The sequence below is a fragment of the Lithobates pipiens genome, unplaced genomic scaffold (genome assembly GCF_037356315.1).
Source record: "Lithobates pipiens isolate NorthernLeopardFrog02 unplaced genomic scaffold, aLitPip1_a1.2 Scaffold_1, whole genome shotgun sequence".
Lineage (NCBI taxonomy): Eukaryota > Metazoa > Chordata > Amphibia > Anura > Ranidae > Lithobates > Lithobates pipiens.
Window position 1 is genome coordinate 87,316,216 of NW_027507685.1, and position 16,949 is coordinate 87,333,164.

Genomic DNA, 16,949 nt, shown 5'->3' on the forward strand with positions numbered 1-16,949 from the left:
GGAACGTTTGCGGCGGGCCCCATTGACTTCAATGGGAGGCCAACTTCGCAAACCTATAGGTCAAATTTGCAGCCACAAAATAATTATTAGCTGGGCAAACATAGTCACACCACATGGCCAATGACATAACACATGTATGAGGTGAATTTGGGATCGATAACTACAAGCATTCTTTTTTTATATGGGAAATTGTTCTGACAATTCAGGACTGTGGAGCGCATGAAGGCAATGGAGGAGAGGGAAGGTCAGGGACCAGGATAGGCAAAGAAGAGGGTGCAGGAGATGATCACCAGCAGCGTCACATACAGCAATGACACCTGCACCGTGATAGAGTCATCTGACAACAGCACCGTGATACAGAGCACTGACATCAGCAGCGTGACATACAGCAATGACACCTGCACCGTGATAGAGTCATCTGACAACAGCACCGTGATAGAGAGCACTCACATCAGCAGCGTGACATTAAGCACTCACACCAGCACCGTGATATACAGCACTGACAGCAGCACCGTGATAGAGAGCACTGACATCAGAAGCGTGACATACAGCACTGACATCAGCACCGTGATATACAGCACTGACAGCAGCACCGTGATAGAGAGCACTGACATCAGCAGCGTGACATACAGCACTGACATCAGCACCGTGATATACAGCACTGACAGCAGCACCGTGATAGAGAGCACTGACATCAGAAGCGTGACATACAGCACTGACATCAGCACCGTGATATACAGCACTGACAGCAGCACCGTGATAGAGAGCACTGACATCAGCAGCGTGACATTAAGCACTCACACCAGCACCGTGATATACAGCACTGACAGCAGCACCGTAAGCAGCCCCAGGAGGAAGTCAGCACAGCACAGGGATGATGTGATCCCCTCATAATAAGCAGGCCCAGGAGAAAATCAGCACAGCACAGGGATGGTGTGATCCCCTCATAATAAGAACCCCCAGGAGGAAGTCAGCACAGCACAGGGATGGTGTGATCCCCTCATAATAAGCAGGCCCAGGAGAAAATCAGCACAGCACAGGGATGGTGTGATCCCCTCATAATAAGAACCCCCAGGAGGAAGTCAGCACAGGGATGGTGTGATCCCCTCATAATAAGCAGGCCCAGGAGAAAATCAGCACAGCAAAGGGATGGTGTGATCCCCTCATAATAAGAACCCCCAGGAGGAAGTCAGCACAGCACAGGGATGGTGTGATCCCCTCATAATAAGCAGACCCATGAGAAAATCAGCACAGCACAGGGATGGTGTGATCCCCTCATAATAAGAACACCCAGGAGGAAGTCAGCACAGCACAGGGATGGTGTGATCCCCTCATAATAAGAACCCCCAGGAGGAAGTCAGCACAGCACAGGGATGGTGTGATCCCCTCATAATAAGAACCCCCAGGAGTAAGTCAGCACAGCACAGGGATGGTGTCATCCCCTCATAATAAGCAGGCCCAGGAGAAAATCAGCACAGCACAGGGATGGTGTGATCCCCTCATAATAAGAACCCCCAGGAGTAAGTCAGCACAGCACAGGGATGGTGTGATCCCCTCATAATAAGCAGGCCCAGGAGAAAATCAGCACAGCACAGGGATGGTGTGATCCCCTCATAATAAGAACCCCCAGGAGGAAGTCAGCACAGCACAGGGATGGTGTGATCCCCTCATAATAAGCAGGCCCAGGAGAAAATCAGCACAGCACAGGGATGGTGTGATCCCCTCATAATAAGAACCCCCAGGAGGAAGTCAGCACAGCACAGGGATGGTGTGATCCCCTCATAAGCAGCCCCAGTAGAAATATGACACCGCTCAACCTCTTCAAAGAGGAGGGTAGGGGCATATAGTACGGTGTGCTTTTTTGGGACAAGGAAGTGAGCCAAATGAAGAAAGAAGGTCTGTGTGCTTGATTAAAAAAATTGTTTATAGACATATACATGGTCTACTGGTCACATGTGTTGAATTCCTCCGAGATCCATGCCTCATTCATTTTTAGAAATGTGAGGTAGTTAACACTGTCGTGAGCTAGGCGAGTACGCTTATCGGTCACGATCCCCCCTGCTACGCTGAACGTCCTTTCGGACAGGACACTGGATGAGGGGCAAGCCAACAGTTCGATTGCAAATTGGGCAAGCTCTGGCCAGAGGTCAAGCCTGCCCACCCAGTAGTCCAGGGGTTCATCACTCCTCAGAGCGTCCACATCGGCCATTCCGATGTGGAAGTGCTGCATTCTGACAGCCCTCTGCGACGGCGGTAACATTTCCGTCATTTTGTTTTTGTACCGGGGGTCTAAGTACGTTGCCACCCAGTACTGGTCCTTGACCCTTATACTTTTTATACGGGGGTCCCTATTAAAACACTGGAGCATGAAGGCCCCCATTTGCACTAAAGTGGAAGCGGTGTGGTGGCCTGGCTCCTGCTCATCATCCAGGATAATGTCGTCCTCTTCATTCTCCTCTCCCCATCCACGCACAACAGGGATCCCAGAAAGGTTTAAAGCATGCTCTTCTTGCTCCTCCTCATCCGCCCCGGCACCATCCTCCTCTGACTCCTCTTCAGACTCCTGTTGTTGACTTGTCTCAGATAGAGTAGCCCCCCCTGGGAATTCATCCAGCATTGCGACTTCCTCATCTTCCCGCTCCTGCTCCTCCACAGCTTGATCAATGCACGCTCCATAAAGAAGGCATAAGGTACCATGTCACTGATGGCGCCATGGCTGCGACTGACCAGTTTGGTGATCTCCTCAAATGGCCGCAGAAGTCTGCATGCGTCGCGCATGAGCAGCCACTGGCGCTGTGAAAAAAACCCCAGCTCCCCAGAACCGTTTCTGCCGCAGAGTTCATACAGGTAGACGTTAACTGCACGTTTCTGCTGGAGCAGCCTATCAAGCATATAGAAGGTTGAGTTCCATCGCGTTGGGCAATCGCAAATAAGACGTCTGACCGGCAGATTGTGTCGCTGCTGAATGTCAGCAAGGCGAGCCATGGCCGTGTAAGATCTTCTGAAATGGGCCGAGATTTTCCTTGCCTGCCGCAAGATGTCCTGGACCCCAGGGTATTTGACAAGGAATCGCTGCACGACCAAGTTTAAGACGTGTGCCATGCATGGCACGTGCGTGATTTTGCCCTGTTTCAATGCGCTAAGCAGATTGGCACCGTTGTCACACACCACTTTACCAACTGTCAAATTGAGCGGTGTTAGCCACTGATCTGCCTGTGAACGCAAAGCTAAAAGGAGTGTCGGGCCAGTGTGGCTCTTGGCTTCCAGGCACAACAGACGCAGCACGGCATGGCAACGTCTCACCTGGCATGTCGAATAGGTTCTGGGGAGCTTGGGCGGCGCAAAGGAAGAGACGCTAGCAGCGGAAAAGGAGGAGTCAGCCGAGGAGGAGAGGGAGGAGGATGGAGTAGGAGGAGGAGGAGAAGAAGAAGAGTTAGGCCTGCATGCAATCCGTGGCGGTAAAACCAAATCTACACGGGTGCCACGGGTTACATGCTTGACGGCCGTCAGAAGGTTCACCCAGTGGGCAGTAAAAGTGATATACCTTCCCTGCCCGTGTTTGCTAGACCACGTGTCTGTGGTCAGATGTATCTTGGCACCGACACTGTGTGCCAGAGATACATTCACTTGCCGCTGAACATGGCCATATAGCTCTGGGATGCCCTTCTCGGAGAAATACTTCCTTCCTGGGACCTTCCATTGTAGTGTTCCAATGGCCACAAATTTGCGAAAGGCCTCCGATCCGAGTCCACCAGTTTATATGGCAGTAGTTGGCGGGCTATCAGTTCTGACAAGCCAGCCGTCAACCGTTGGGCAAGAGGGTTATCCGGCGTCATCATTTTTTTACGCTCGAACATTAGGCCCACGGAAGCCTGCCTTTTTGCAGAAAAACGTGAGCTTGGCGTGATGGAAGGTGGAGTGGAGGACAATTGTGAGGAGAGAGGAGAAGGAGAAGTAGAAGACGAGGCTGGACTGTGAGAGCCTGCAGTGTGGCTTTGTGTGTTTCGTTGCTCCCACTGGGCTCGGTGATGGCTACTCATGTGCCTTCTTAAGGCGGTCGTCCCTAGGTGAGTGTTGGGCTTACCGCGACTAATGCGTTGACTGCAAAGATTGCAGATGGCAACGCTATTGTCAGCAGCGGACACGTTAAAAAAAGCCCACACTGCGGAGCCATGTGCCGGTGTCCTGGGAGCGCCAGATGTGACCGTACATGGTCGATGACTCGCTCCTGATACATTTGCAGTCTGCTTTGTCCCTCCTGTGCAATGTAAGTTATTCCTGCTTCTCCTCCCTATCTGCTGGTCCATATCTCCCTCTGAACTCCCTCCTCTTCCTCTCTTGTGGGCACCCACGTGACATCACTAGACACGTCATCATCAACGTCACCTTCCCCACCGCTATAAGTAGAGATCTCGGAGTAGGCAGCAACACCGGGGACCAACCTCCTCCTTGGGCTGATCTGGGTACTGTCGTCAGACTGCTGAGTAGCGGTTGTTGCTACCTCCTCTTCCTGATCCAATACCAAGAGTGGCTGCGCATCAGAAATGTCCTCTTGATATGGATCGGAAAATAATTCCTGTGACTCAAGCGGAAGGTATGTGGTGGTGGTGGTGGTGTTGTTGGTGGTAGTGTCTTTGGGGGTGCACATAGCAGAGAGTGAAGAAGAGGGTGCAGATCGAGAGGATGAGGAGGGTGCAGAAGAGTAAGGCTGAGTGAGCCACTCAACCAAGTCTGGTGCGTCCTTTAAAGTAATTGAACGCACCTTCTGCAACTTCCCACTTTGGCTCAAGGCTGTTGCTCCTGCCCTACCCCTACCACCCCTGCGGAAGGGCCTGCCTCTTCCTCTGCCTGTCATTTTTTAAATCACCCTGTGACAAAACTCTTAGTCCCTATACCGCTGAAGGACTGCTGCAGTATAGGGCAGCGGTCAGCAGTGGTGCACCTCAAACCTATCTATTGTGGACCGATACCGGTCCTTACAGAACCGCAGACTGTACCTCACTCAACCCTATGTACTGTAGCACCCTTCACCAAGTTACCAGTCCTTATAAGGACCTTTGTGGACCAAGTAGGTTGTGTGTGACTGATTAGCAGACTTACGTCAGTCCCTATACCGCTGAAGGACTGCTGCAGTATAGGGCAGCGGTCAGCAGTGGTGCACCTCAACCCTATCTATTGTGGACCGATACCGGTCCTTACAGAACAGCAGACTGTACCTCACTCAACCCTATGTACTGTAGCACCCTTGACCAAGTTACCAGTCCTTATAAGGACCTTTGTGGACCAAGTAGGTTGTGTGTGACTGATTAGCAGACTGTACGTCAGTCCCTATACCGCTGAAGGACTGCTGCAGTATAGGGCAGCGGTCAGCAGTGGTGCACCTCAACCCTATCTATTGTGGACCAATACCGGTCCTTACAGAACAGCAGACTGTACCTCACTCAACCCTATGTACTGTAGCACCCTTCACCAAGTTACCAGTCCTTATAAGGACCTTTGTGGACCAAGTAGGTTGTGCGTGACTGATTAGCAGACTGTACGTCAGTCCCTATACCGCTGAAGGACTGCTGCAGTATATGGCAGCGGTCAGCAGTGGTGCACCTCAACCCTATCTATTGTGGACCGATACCGGTCCTTACAGAACAGCAGACTGTACCTCACTCAACCCTATGTACTGTAGCACCCTTCACCAAGTTACCAGTCCTTATAAGGACCTTTGTGGACCAAGTAGGTTGTGTGTGACTGATTAGCAGACTGTACGTCAGTCCCTATACCGCTGAAGGACTGCTGCAGTATAGGGCAGCGGTCAGCAGTGGTGCACCTCAACCCTATCTATTGTGGACCGATACCGGTCCTTACAGAACAGCAGACTGTACCTCACTCAACCCTATGTACTGTAGCACCCTTCACCAAGTTACCAGTCCTTATAAGGACCTTTGTGGACCAAGTAGGTTGTGTGTGACTGATTAGCAGACTGTACGTCAGTCCCTATACCGCTGAAGGACTGCTGCAGTATAGGGCAGCGGTCAGCAGTGGTGCACCTCAACCCTATCTATTGTGGACCAATACCGGTCCTTACAGAACAGCAGACTGTACCTCACTCAACCCTATGTACTGTAGCACCCTTCACCAAGTTACCAGTCCTTATAAGGACCTTTGTGGACCAAGTAGGTTGTGTGTGACTGATTAGCAGACTGTACGTCAGTCCCTATACCGCTGAAGGACTGCTGCAGTATATGGCAGCGGTCAGCAGTGGTGCACCTCAACCCTATCTATTGTGGACCGATACCGGTCCTTACAGAACAGCAGACTGTACCTCACTCAACCCTATGTACTGTAGCACCCTTCACCAAGTTACCAGTCCTTATAAGGACCTTTGTGGACCAAGTAGGTTGTGTGTGACTGATTAGCAGACTGTACGTCAGTCCCTATACCGCTGAAGGACTGCTGCAGTATAGGGCAGCGGTCAGCAGTGGTGCACCTCAACCCTATCTATTGTGGACCGATACCGGTCCTTACAGAACAGCAGACTGTACCTCACTCAACCCTATGTACTGTAGCACCCTTCACCAAGTTACCAGTCCTTATAAGGACCTTTGTGGACCAAGTAGGTTGTGTGTGACTGATTAGCAGACTGTACGTCAGTCCCTATACCGCTGAAGGACTGCTGCAGTATAGGGCAGCGGTCAGCAGTGGTGCACCTCAACCCTATCTATTGTGGACCGATACCGGTCCTTACAGAACAGCAGACTGTACCTCATTCAACCCTATGTACTGTAGCACCCTTCACCAAGTTACCAGTCCTTATAAGGACCTTTGTGGACCAAGTAGGTTGTGTGTGACTGATTAGCAGACTGTACGTCAGTCCCTATACCGCTGAAGGACTGCTGCAGTATAGGGCAGCGGTCAGCAGTGGTGCACCTCAACCCTATCTATTGTGGACCGATACCGGTCCTTACAGAACAGCAGACTGTACCTCACTCAGCCCTATGTACTGTAGCCCCCTTCACCAAGTTACCAGTCCTTATAAGAACCTTTGTGGACCAAGTAGGTTGTGTGTGACTTATTAGCAGACTGTACGTCAGTCCCTATACCGCTGAAGGACTGCTGCAGTATAGGGCAGCGGTCAGCAGTGGTGCACCTCAACCCTATCTATTGTGGACCGATACTGGTCCTTACAGAACAGCAGACTGTACCTCACTCAACCCTATGTACTGTAGCACCCTTCACCAAGTTACCAGTCCTTATAAGGACCTTTGTGGACCAAGTAGGTTGTGTGTGACTGATTAGCAGACTGTACGTCAGTCCCTATACCGCTGAAGGACTGCTGCAGTATAGGGCAGCGGTCAGCAGTGGTGCACCTCAACCCTATCTATTGTGGACCGATACCGGTCCTTACAGAACAGCAGACTGTACCTCACTCAACCCTATGTACTGTAGCACCCTTCACCAAGTTACCAGTCCTTATAAGGACCTTTGTGGACCAAGTAGGTTGTGTGTGACTGATTAGCAGACTGTACGTCAGTCCCTATACCGCTGAAGGACTGCTGCAGTATAGGGCAGCGGTCAGCAGTGGTGCACCTCAACCCTATCTATTGTGGATCGATACCGGTCCTTACAGAACAGCAGACTGTACCTCACTCAACCCTATGTACTGTAGCACCCTTCACCAAGTTACCAGTCCTTATAAGGACCTTTGTGGACCAAGTAAGTTGTGTGTGACTGATTAGCAGACTGTACGTCAGTCCCTATACCGCTGAAGGACTGCTGCAGTATAGGGCAGCGGTCAGCAGTGGTGCACCTCAGTCCTATCTATTATGGACCGATACCGGTCCTTACAGAACAGCAGACTGTACCTCACTCAACCCTATGTACTGTAGCACCCTTCACCAAGTTACCAGTCCTTATAAGGACCTTTGTGGACCAAGTAGGTTGTGTGTGACTGATTAGCAGACTGTACGTCAGTCCCTATACCGCTGAAGGACTGCTGCAGTATAGGGCAGCGGTCAGCAGTGGTGCACCTCAACCCTATCTATTGTGGATCGATACCGGTCCTTACAGAACAGCAGACTGTACCTCACTCAACCCTATGTACTGTAGCACCCTTCACCAAGTTACCAGTCCTTATAAGGACCTTTGAGGACCAAGTAAGTTGTGTGTGACTGATTAGCAGACTGTACGTCAGTCCCTATACCGCTGAAGGACTGCTGCAGTATAGGGCAGCGGTCAGCAGTGGTGCACCTCAGTCCTATCTATTATGGACCGATACCGGTCCTTACAGAACAGCAGACTGTACCTCACTCAACCCTATGTACTGTAGCACCCTTCACCAAGTTACCAGTCCTTATAAGGACCTTTGTGGACCAAGTAGGTTGTGTGTGACTGATTAGCAGACTGTACGTCAGTCCCTATACTGCTGAAGGACTGCTGCAGTATAGGGCAGCGGTCAGCAGTGGTGCACCTCAACCCTATCTATTGTGGACCAATACCGGTCCTTACAGAACGGCAGACTGTACCTCACTCAACCCTATGTACTGTAGCACCCTTCACCAAGTTACCAGTCCTTATAAGGACCTTTGTGGACCAAGTAGGTTGTGTGTGACTGATTAGCAGACTGTACGTCAGTCCCTATACTGCTGAAGGACTGCTGCAGTATAGGGCAGCGGTCAGCAGTGGTGCACCTCAACCCTATCTATTGTGGACCGATACCAGTCCTTACAGAACGGCAGACTGTACCGCACTCAACCCTATGTACTGTAGCACCCTACACAGACCAAGTTACCAGTCCTGATAAAGAGCTTTGTGGAACAAGTGAGTTGTGAATGATTAGCAGACTGCAGCAGAAGGGCAGCAGTCAAGTATAATATTCTTTCTATATTTGGAAGAAAGAATATTATACGTGTACAAGCCTATTACCATACCACTGATACCAGTCCTGAAAAGAACCTTTGTGGAACTAATAGTAACAGCAACTGTTTAAACTGACCCTCACTGCCTGACACACTGCTTCCTTCCTGTCCCTATACAAACTGGCAAAACAGAGGAGACTGGAACAATTACTGGTTACTCGAATAGCACTTTTGTGGACCTGATAGTAACAGCTAATGATGATGATGATGACTAATCTGGCTGTCCCTAAAATAGCAGCACACAGCGCTCTGTCCCTTTCTCTAAACTGACAAAAGACACTCAGGCTGCTGCAACAATCAGTAGCACAGCAAACCTATATACACCTAACACCTATACCAGTCCTGAAAAGAACTTTTGTGTACCAAATAGCTAGTGGTTTATCTCTCCCTGCTCCAAACAGCAACCTTTCCCTATAGTAACAGAAGAAAGAATGTAAAATGGCCGCCGGATCGGGTGTATTTATAGGTTAGGGGGAATGTCCAAGTGTCCATGTGCTGTCATGTCTCAATTGGCTGTCCTGTACCCCATGATGGATGTGTCATCAGGTCAAAGTTCCTTTACACAGTAAAAACACGGAAGTCCGCCGGGCGAACGGCGCCAATAGTCCGCCGAACTGGCGGACCGCGAACAGCCGAAATTCGCAGCGAAACGACCGCCGGGCGAACTGTTCGGCCATCTCTAATCCTGTCATGAATGTTCAGGCGCTTCCTATTATAGGGGGACAAACCTTTATCCCTGTTTGCAAAGTGTGCTCCTGGGTGGTAACCCTCCCGCAAGAGCCTACAATATGGAGACTACAAGCGCATTATGGCAACTGTCACAGTACAGTTATGAATCTCTCTCCTATGTTCCCAGATGATGCTGCATCCTGGGTTCTCACCCGAGAGCATAGAATTCCCGTTATTTGAGTTACTGAGCATGCACTTAGCATGTATTAGCTAAAGGGATTGTGGCCATGAGTAGGCAAATCCATGTGGGAGTAGAAGGATTGCAGCTCTCCCAACCAACCTATGTAGACAAAAAGTAAGGAATGGCCTCAGCCTACATGTCCCTGCTAAATATTCCCCATTGATGTGTTTCGCCCCACTCACTAAGGCCTAGTCATAGAGTCAAGGGTTTAAACCCCATTCATAAGGTCATAGGGAGTCATAGGGACTAGGCCCCGGTGGGCAGGGTGAAATGTGTTAGGAACGTGGTTTAGCTGAGACATGTATCCTGAGGCTGCGTAATTTTTGTCTATCTAAGCAGCGATCTATCTAGTCACACGTTTAGCGCTACCCCCACAGAGGCTGCTGGTTACTGGTTCTCCTACACCTCCACAGCTAGGCAACACTCCTTTCCAACATGCATCCAGATACAATAAATCGGTCCATGGGCTTGTTTTTGGTGTTTTATTGGGGAAAATAACTTGGACAGGGTGTAGGGATTGTGGAATGCCCAACCTGGCTTGAAGAACAATAGTTGAGGACAAAGTTACTTCTCTACAGTATATGCATAACTCTATAAACTGTTTATTTAATCTAATACACAGACCTTTTTTCTACCTTTGGCTCACTTCCTTGTACAAAAAAAGCACACCATACTATATGCCCGTACCCTCCTGTTTGAAGAGGTTGAGCGGTGTCATATTTTTGGGTCCCGCAGCGAGTTGTTGGTATCAGTGCGGTGTCAGTGCTCTCTATCTCGGTGCTGGTGTGGTGTCAGTGCTCTCTATCTTGGTGCTGGTGTCAGTGCTCTCTATCACGGTGCTGGTGTGGTCTCAGTGCTCTCTATCACAGTGCTGGTGTCAATGCTCAGACGGTGCTGGTGTCAGTGCTCTCTATCTTGGTGCTGATGTCAGTGCTCTCTATCTCGGTGCTGGTGTCAGTGCTCTCTATCTCGGTGCTGGGGTCAGTGCTCTCTATCTCGGTGCTGGTGTCAGTGCTCTCTATCACGGTGCTGGTGTGGTGTCAGTGCTCTCTATCTCGGTCCTGGTGTCAGTGCTCTCTATCACAGTGCTGGTGTGGTGTTAGTGCTCTCTATCTTGGTGCTGGTGTCAGTGCTCTCTATCTCGGTGCTGGTGTCAGTGCTCAGTCTCTATCGCAGTGCTGGTGTCAGTGCTCAGCCTCTATCGCGGTGCTGGTTTCAGACAGTGAGGGAGATAGCAGCGGAGAAGCCAATCAGCAGGCAGTGCCAGCACCATGGCTGAGGATCAGCACTGGACTGGCACCTCCGGACCACCGCAGTGGAGCCCTGCATAGGTGGGGTAAGGGCCGGGCAGAGGGAGGGGCTCAAGCACAGGTTGGCACACTGGGACACTGGCACAGGACGCTGCCCTGACTGTGGCACTGATCATATCCTGCACCCCCTTCATAGCCTGGCCTGACCTTGCCTCTCCTCCATGGCCTTCTTGCGCTCCTGAATTGTCAAAATTTCACAGATAAAAAAAGAATGCTTGTCGTTATTGACCCCAGATTCACTTAATACTTTTGTTATGTCAGTGTCCATGTTGTTGTACTACGTGTGCACAGCTAGTAAGTATTTTGTGGCTGAAAATATGACCTGGAGGTTTTTAAGGTTCGCCTGCCATTAAAGTCAATAGGTCCGCCGCAAACTTTGCTGTTCGCGAACATTTGGGCACTTTCGCGGATCGCGTTCGCGATACGTCCCGTCGGAAGTTCGTCCATCACCAGTTGATTTATTAAAATATAATACACAAGGACCAAATTTTCCTTTACCCTTTGCCCTGGTAGAAATTTGCTCTTACACCTAAAAATCCTAAAAATCCTTTAGTTTTTGGCCTTTGATTTAGCTCTGTGAGGATTTGGCACAAGCTGATTGAGAACCGATCATGGGTTACAGGACACTTTTGCTGATGATAAGTACAAAGTGATAGTTTAGACCAGGGATATGCAATTAGCGGACCTCCAGCTGTTGCAGAACTACAAGTCCCATGAGGCATAGCAATACTCTGACAGCCACAAGCATGACACCCAGAGGCAGAGGCATGATGGGACTTGTAGTTTTGCAACATCTGGAGGTCCGTTAATTGCATATCCCTGGTTTAGACAAAGGGTCTCTAAACGTTCCAAACAAACGGCTAGTTTACTGTCCTTCAGACTTTAGGGGGGCCAGACTGTGGCCAGTAGGATTATAAAATGCCTCAATGTCAATGGGAGTAAACAATGCCTCAAACGGTGGTGGGGGTAAAAAAAATACATAGCACCTGTGGTCAGTTGGAGGAGTTATAGTGCTCCATCATTGGTATCAGCTTGGGGAATTATGCCCCATCAATTGTGTCAGTGAAAGGAATAATGCTGTCACATACCTAATAGATGAGCCCGATATGCAGAGGGAGGCCTCTCTTACGTCCCTGACTCGCGGCTCCTGGTAGAGTGAACAGAAGGCAAGGGAGTACAAGGTAGCATGAGTGCCCGGCTGTGCTGGTTTCAGACAGTGAGGGAGATAGCAGCGGAGAGGCCAACCAGCAGGCAGTGCCAGCACCATGGCTGGGGATCAGCACTGGACTGGCACCTCCAGACCACTGCAGTGGAGCCCTGCATAGGTGGGGGTAAGGGCCGGGCAGAGGGAGGGGCTCAAGCACAGGTTGACACACTGGGACACTGGCACAGGACTGCGCTGCCCTGACTGTGGCACTGATCATCTCCTGCACCCCCTTCATAGCCTGCCCTGACCTTGCCTCTTCTCCATGGCCTTCATGTGCTCCTGAATTGTCAAAATTTCACAGATAAAAAAAGAATGCTTGTCATTGTCGATCCCAGATTCACTTAATACTTTTGTTATGTCAGTGTCCATGTTGTGGTACTATGTGTGCACAGCTAGTAAGTATTTTGTGGCTGAAAATATGACCTGGAGGCTTTTAAGGTTCACCTGCCATTAAAGTCAATGGGTCCGCCGTGAACCTTGTGGTTCGCAAACTTTTGCTCACGTTCACGGTTCGCATTCGCGAAACGTCCTGTCGGAAGTTCGTCCATCACTAATCCCGACCATATTACAGACTCACACAGCTACCATGACTCATAAACTGAATTTGCCTACATTGGTTACACACTAGAGCTACACATGTTTGCCTTCTGGAATGGTATATGGATATGATGTCACCCTGTCTTCCAGTGGATCCAGGGAAGTGGTTCGCTAGCCACAAGTAACACATACTGGGTGATTCCATAATTAGGTACAAACTGCATAGAAAATGGCAATGATATGGACAATACTGCCGGAAAAGTATGCATGATCTGGGTGGGACCACCTAGAAGTTGAGGCCAAGGTCAATTTCCTGGAAACTGGGATGAAGATATGTGGTATGCCATATTACACAGCATGATCCACTGTTGTCACCATCAGGACGCCCACCTTGACAAATACCATGCAACCATCTATGTAGATAGTAGGTGGCTGCAAAGAGGCTTTTTTCATGATACACATTGGTTCAATCTAAAAAGCTATCTACTTTGTTTCAAGTTTTTTTTTTTTTCTTTTAAAAATAGATTATTCACCTTTCTCTAGCTTATATTATGACTCATACATTGATAATCCATAGCGTCCAGTGATACAGGAATGTCTGCATTGGTTATGAAAGGAATTTGTAAATTTCCTGCTGCTGAACTTGGAACTCAACTTGTGAACTCTCAGATGTGAAATTAAAGTGCGTTGAAGAACCCTTTGGCCACTGGTCAGTACAATATATTTTCGACTTACCGTGTGACATTAAACTTGTTTACACATAAAAACCTTAAAGTCCTCAAGCCGTACCGAACACACACCTCTACATCCTGATAGAAAGAATTCCATTTTTTTATTTTGGTAATCATCATAATCTTCCTCCTTCAGCCTCCCACCTTGGAGTATTGTAATCGTAGGAAACAGACATATGAAGGAAACACAGAGAAAGAGCATGTCCCATCAACAGCCAACCCGTCCAGAGTAAACACTCCAGGATATCCTGTTATTGTAGCCCAAACTGTGAGCTGACATCAGTAATCCTGCTTCCAGGAGATGTTGTGCCATAAAGGAGCCTGTCAGAAAGGACAACACCTCCCCTCCCCCCTCTTCTGAATATTAGGGGATTTAAGTCCCTATATGGAAGAGTTGAGGGATGTGCTAGATTTCCCTTTTCCAGAGTTTTCGAAAAGGATTATTTTTTTGGCTGGTCTGATGTTATTTTAGAACAGGAAAATAAAATTTGTATTTGCTTCCTAATATGCTGCTTTATTTTCTACAGATATTATGAATTGGTTACTAGGGAAAAACTTTCACCGCAAAGAAGAACAAAGGTCAATTCTACTAAGAGTCATACTTATAGTTGAAGATGTCAGCCTTTAAAGAAATTGGGACAATCAGTAGAGATGAGAGAGGTTGTAAAAACCAGTTGAGGTTTTGGAAAAAAAATAAAAATTGCGAACCTCCAAAATTTGTAATTTTTGAACCAAAACTGAATTCAATGAAAATCCGAGGTGGGCTCCAAAAAGTATTTGTTACTAGGCAGCAAAAGAATTGGCATGAGGAGATCTGCTTCAAAAATAAATGTGGACAATCAGTAGAGATGAGAGAGATTCTGAAAACCAGGTGAGGTTTTGGGCAAAAAAAATTGCGAACCTCCAAAATTTGGAATTTATGAACCAAAACTGAAGCCAGTGGAAAAAAAAGGTAAACATAGTGAAAACAGTTCAGGAATCAGAACGGATAGTCAGATATGCCAAAATGTCAGGGAGCCAGAGATGAGCGTAGTAGAACAGCAAGCAGGATCTGGAGCCAGAAAGAATGCCAGCCAAGCAAACCTTTAACAGGAACACAGGAGAACGACTCTAGAGATGTGACCAAGGCGAAGGCAGAGATCATCTGTACTCAATGGCTTAAGTAGGCAGGACTGACGAGCAGGATACCATCAACAGGTGAGTCACTGTGAAGAGATAGAAGCTGGTAATTAGCCAACAGCTGAGCGGCCAACTTTGAGAAGAAAGGGCTAAGCCCAGCCCTGACACTCCTGGCAGCCTGGTGAATTATGGGGCCATAAAACAACCTCAGTCACTTCCTTTAAAAGTTTTACTAAGGATGTAGCACCCCCTAGCACAGCAGGTCAGTTACCAGACTAGGAGGCTACCTGATGGGAAATGTGTCTGATACCCTATCTACCATGTACGGGCTCCATACTACCAGGCCAGAGGCCTACAGCAGGAGCTTTTATGAACTCACACTCCAGTAGAGAGTAACATAGTGTAACAGTTCTTTGATGCTCTGTCAAGTCCCTCAAGCATTGCGTCACACTATCAGGCCAGAGGCCTACATGAACTCACACTTCAGTAGAGAGTTGCATAAAGCAGGGGGTCTCAAAACTTTCCAAACAAAGGGCCAGTTTACTGTACTTACAACTTTAGGGGGGCTGGAATGTGGCCAGCAGGAGTAGAAAATATCCTGGTATCAGTGGGAGTAAATAGTGTTCCCTGCTTGGTATTAGGGGGAGAAATAGTGCCCCATTGTAGGTGTCAGTGGGCAAAAATAGTGCCCCATCACTGGTGTCAGTGGGAGGATAAGTGCCCCATCATTGGTGACAGCGGGAGGAAAAGTGTCCGATCATCTACATCAATGGGAGGAATAGGGCCCCAAGGTTGGAATTGTGCCCCTTTGTCAGCGTCAGTGGTAGGAACTATGGGGGAATATTGCTCCAAGGGCCAGATAAAAGCAAGCAAAGGGCCACAGGGGGTATTTGTGCAAGGATAGGAAAAATGGGAGGGGGAGGGGATTTGTGCTAGGAGGGATGATTTGGGGGGGGGACTATGTGCTGGTAGCGGGGCTTTGAAATGGGGGGAGAATATTTGTGCTCAGAGGGGAAATTTGAGAGGTAGATGATTTGTGCTAAGAGGAGGAATTTGGAGGCTTTGTGCTAGAAGAGGTCACATTGTAGAGGGGAGGGATTTTTTTGGGGGGGGTTAGTGTTAGTAGAGATGATTGGGGAGCATTTGTGCTAGGAGGGGAAAAATGGGGGTGGGATTTGTGTTGGGAGGGGGAATGGGAAGGAGAATTTGTGCCAGGAGGAGGGTTTTGGGGGGATGGGAAGGCTTTGTGCTAGAAGAGGTCATATTGTAGAGGGGGAGGGGATTTGTACTAGGGGGGATGATTTGGGGGGGGGGGGCTATGTGCTGGTAGTGGGGTTTTGGAGTGGGGGAGAAGATCTGTGCTTGGGGGGGGGGGAATTTGAGAGGTAAATGATTTCTGCTAAGAGGAGTGATTTTCTTTGGGGGGGTTGAGGAGAGAGAGAATTTTAACTGGGAGCGGAGATGGGGGGCAGAAAATTTCTGCTGGGAATTGAACTGGGAGGAGGGGAAATTTATACTTAGGTATAAGCACAATTGGTGTTGAATTATTTTTTTTTGTTGGGGGGGGAGGGGTTTTGCTGACACATAATCCTTAACTACATTTTGGGGGGGGGGGGCACAATTTGGCATGTTTGCCCTGGGCTTCAAATGACCTTGACCCAGCACCACAATATCTACACTAGTTTTGGTGACAGCCAGGGATTTTCTCTCACTTCCTGTTTTAGCTATCAGGACAGGAAGTGTAGGGAAATCTTCCCAATGGGGACACAGATGGTAAACAATACCTTGACAGGGCTTATAACCCTCCCTTACTCTATTGAAAATAATAATGAAAAAAAACTGTTTTGCCGGTTCTCATGGCATTCTTTGTCTAAACAATTCGGCACCAGATGGGAGCTTTACATCCGTCTATGATTTACCGTTTTATCAAAACTCGTCTTTCTTGGAGGATCGCTGTCATGTCACATCCTGTTTCCTCACATTGTTCTGAGCGTAATAAAAGGGAAGATTTCATCAGCCATGTCCGGGGGTCTGTCCACCAAAACTTCTAACAGTTTTTTTCATTTTAAAGTAACTCTTTCATTATAAAAATGAAGAAGAAAAAAGTAAAATGATAAATGTAACAACCGCTAACATTCGATCCTATGAAAAAAAAACCGCATAAAGTGTAACTAATTGTTTTTTTTTAAATTTTGAATAGAGTAAAGGTGGTCGATAACCCCTGGC